The sequence below is a fragment of the Notamacropus eugenii genome, chromosome 2, assembly GCF_028372415.1.
Source record: "Notamacropus eugenii isolate mMacEug1 chromosome 2, mMacEug1.pri_v2, whole genome shotgun sequence".
In the NCBI taxonomy this organism is placed as follows: Eukaryota; Metazoa; Chordata; class Mammalia; order Diprotodontia; family Macropodidae; genus Notamacropus; species Notamacropus eugenii.
In genome coordinates this window covers 25066296-25070614 of record NC_092873.1, presented here as the reverse complement: position 1 = coordinate 25070614, position 4319 = coordinate 25066296, and positions in this window count along the sequence as shown.

The window sequence follows — 4319 nt, the reverse complement described above, 5'->3', positions numbered from 1 at the left end:
TGAGGCTGTCAGCCCTTGGACCTCTCTCCAAGTCTCGAATTCCCAGGAGGTACTGCTGAGACCCCTGGGACCACTTTCCTTCCTTTTCCTCACCTTCAGCCAGACCCTTTAGGGGCTCACTTCTTAACCCAAGAGAGATGGGAAGACAGAAGCAAAAGTCGTAAGTGACCCATGCCAAGCAACACCCCCAACATCCAGACCCTCTACAGCTCAGGGAGGAGCAGAGAGAACCTAGATCAAGAAGTGGACCTGACGTCACTTGGCAAGTCCCTTAGGTGCTCTGAAACAGGCTCCTCTAGATGACCTTCAATGCCCCTTCCAACCCTAAACCTAAGAACCCATGATTCCCTGATAAGGTCCTTCTTTGACCCAGTTCAGTGAAACCCTATCGGTCCTCCCTGACCAGGCTGCCCTGTTCCCAGCCAGCTCATCACCTCCCTAAGGGGTGGGGCTGTGAGGTTGAGGCCTTCCTTCTCCAGCTATTGCCTGACAGATCAGACTGCCAGGAGTGACCAAGCACATCTGCTGAACTTAGAAGTGAGAAGGCTAGGCCAGAGGTGGCCAGGGCACTGGAGGAGACTTTTGTGCCCACTGAGCCTTGGAGCTCTTCTCCATCTCCACCATGGAAGAAACAAGGAGACATCGAGTGAAGCTACAGAAGGGAGAGCTGACCACAAAGGGGATGATGAGCTTTCCACCTGATGGGAACGGAGGGTTTGTTTGGTGGTAGGGAGCTGGGCCAAGAGCTTCTGACGGTGCCCAGATTGCACAACTTTCCTATATCCTGATTCAGCGAGGGTTCAGACATCATGGGTGTTTCAGGACAGATATCATTGGGAGCCCCTGGAGTCATGTTCTCCATGAGCAGCATGTCCCAAAGTTCTGTTGATAGGACAGTGGTCAGCCCTGCCTCAGGATTTCAAGTCAGGTTGTCCCTTACTCTTTCCCAGACCCCTTTGGGAGTAAGACCATTGCTGGAATGGAAGTTTTTTTATCCTCAGCCAGAACCTTAGCTAGGGGTGGGAGGGACAGGTCACATGAGGAGTAACTGAAGGAGCTGGAGAATGCTTAATCTATGGAAGAGGCATTATGGCACAGTAGAGAGATTGATTTGAGAGTCAAGAGGACATGAGTTCAAATTTTACCTCAGGCACTTACTAGCTATGTGACCCTGAATAGGTCACTGAATCACTGTGGGTCTCAGTTTCCTCATCTGAACCAAATGACTTAAAAGATCTCTTCTAGCTCTAAATCTATGGTCCTCAAAGCCTCAGAGAGGACATGTTAATTGTCTTCAAGTCCATATGGAAGAGAGATAGGTCTTGTCCTGGGGCAGAGCAAAGCACAACACAGAGAAGCAGACAGACTTTCTCTCAGGAAAAACTACCTAATAAAGAGAGCTATGCAGGAACGAAATGAGTTCCCTTAGAAGAAAGTGAGCTCCCCATCACTGGAGGTCTTCAGGCAGAGGCTTGAGGACAACTAGCTGGGGACACTGTAGAAGGATTCATGCTCAGAGGCTCCTGAAGTCCTTCCCATCTCAAGGACTCTGCAGCTAGACTTATAGGGAAAGGAGTGGAGTTCCCAAACGCCCAAAATGAAATCTCCAAGGATTCTCATTGTCAGTCACGAATGGGGTGATCTCAACTTGGGAGTGAAGTTCCTTATCCCTGGGAGGTTGTGGTGAAGCCATACATTGACTAGTCAATCAACAATGCTTTCCTGAGCCCAGGATAAGCACTGAATTTTTTTTAGGGGGGTGGGGGGAGAAATGCTTATCTCAGTACCAAAGTGCCAGGAGGAACAGAAGCTTAGAAAAGTTTGCCCCAGGTGTCCAGTCCACCTTCTCTTCCTAACCCAGATTGGGGAAGTAGATTCGGCCCTTCAAGGCTGTGATATAGGATAACATCTGGGAGGAGGGGAGGCTAGAAGGGAGGAGGAGATACCTTGGTGTCTCCAAGAAAGTCCTTTTGGCTCCCTAGGACCATGGCTAACTCTTAGAGGATCTGAAGCTGCTCCTTCCCTGCACAATCCATCCGATTCATATGTGAAGGTCATTTCCTCAGTGCCAGTGTGAGATAGGAGGCAACAGGAGCTTGGAAAGAAAAAAAGAGAAGTTTACGCTTCCACTGACCTTTGAAGTTAAATTTTCACCATGAAATGTGACAGGCCCCAAAATTACTTTTCCTATCCTTGCCAGTGTGTGTGTGTGTGTGTGTGTGTGTGTGTGTGTGTGTGTGTGTGTGTGTGCGCTCGCGCACAGCAAGCCAGTCACCTCTGACCTGAGCCTGGACAGCTGCTGCTATCCCACCTGTTGGCGGAGAATCATGGGGGGGGGGGGGGGGGCAGCAATTAATGAGCCAGCACACAGGAGCCATTGGCATACCCAGCAGGGCTCCCACATGCTCCAGGATTCCCCTTTACCCGAAAGCTAGCCCAGAAATACCTCAAGCATACTCCAGAAGTCCCAGAACCTCACACTGAGCACAAGAGGAGACCCCCTCCAAAGGCTGATGTTGGTCTCTCTGGTCTGATGGACAGGAGTAGTCACCAAAGCACTATGGATGTCATTTGTCCCACTGCATGTGTAGATCTATTGTCAGTCTGGATTTTGGGTAGAGACTTTGAAGCTCTCCACATCTCCCCATCGTCATAATCAGGTGTGCAATGACTTCCTGTCTCAAGGTTCCAAGATTCCCATAGGAAGTGGCAGACCTGTGATAGTCCTTTCCTAGGATCTTGGAGAGTCCAAGAAGTTCAGAGCTGGCAAGGGCCTCCCTTGTTCCACCCCTTCACAAGAATCTCCTCTACAATAGCCCCAAAGAGCACCATGATGCCAGGACTCTGCAGCATGCAGTGGAGACTTCCACATCAGGGAAGGTGCCAACCAAGTCTTCCATGCATCAGAATTGTCTAGTGTGGTGGACCTCAATACGGATGTCATCTTTTCCAATCCCTTGCCTCCAGAGCCCAGACCAAATGAACATTTGTCCCATTCTTACATGGAAAAAGATCCATGCTCCTTCGTCACCTGTTCCTGGATCTCAGGTTACATGCATAACATGGAGAGGAAGGTCAAAAGAACGAGATTCTCTTGACATCGAGCCTTTCCTGCAGCTGTCCAGGCAACAGTTGCCCCCAGTAACCCCGGACGTGACCACATCTCAGCTGGGAGTCAAACGATCCATTTATTTATCACAAGATGAACACAAATTCTTCACCACCTCCCAAGCAGAGGGAGGGGACAGAGGCCTGGGGGTCCCACCGAGGCCAGGGCAAAGGACTCCAAACATGCTGCTCATCTGAGGGGGATTGTGTCTGCTCCCATTGTCCCTGCCTTCTCATTCCTTGTGTTTCATTAATAGGGTCTCTAAGGGCCCCCTCCAGCTGAGAGCCAGAAGTCCATGGCCAAGCAGAGGTAAGTGACAGAGGCTGAGGGCTCCAGTGCCTTGGCTCAGAACCCCAGCTCCCCAGGGCCCTGGAACCCCAGGCCTCCCTGCTTGGTCCATGGCTAGGAGACTAGGGAAATGGCCAGGATTTCTGTATAGCCCAGGATGACCTTCTAAGGGCAGAGGAGATGGCATTGCTCAGGGCACATCAGGACAGTCAGTCTCACACACACAGTGAGGCAAGATTAAAGGGGAATACCTGTAATTCTGACACCTCTTACTCACCTCAGGTTCCTCTGCTTTACTCCATAGAATTTATGCATCAGAGCCAGCCCAACTCTCCCAAGGGAAACTGAGGCCATGGGAGGAGAAGGACTTTGCTGGAAGTAACAGCAGAAAAACCATCTTGCCCAGGAAAATTCACAGGACAGGCCTGAGAGAGGAAACGCGAGAGGCGAGCCAGCACCCAGGTCACTGGATGAAGGATGTGCAAACTTGGAAGACAAACTTGATTTTTCAGGGCACAACACAGAGACGATTAAAGGGATATGCCCAAGTGGGGCTTCTTTTTAAGTAAATAAAGCTGGGCTCTGGTTGGGCTGTAGTCCTATAATCTACCCACCTGCAATGTGATTATACATGCATATATGTATGTATACACATATAAACACATATTTCTATATGAATATTTATATATGTGCATGTGTGTACAGGTTTAATGGGCTGCCACATCATGTAAGTGACTTCTCTTGACCCTGGGGTCCACTAGATTCCCAGAAGCTTTCCCTCTTGTAGTTGTGAAGTCATTTTTTCTTGACTTGACCTTCATCATTACTGAATTTCTTCATATTAGATACTTCCTGGTCAATGGTCCAGCCTGAGTGACCTTTGTGGATCTTGACTCTGTCGTCCAGTAGGTTGGCCACCCTT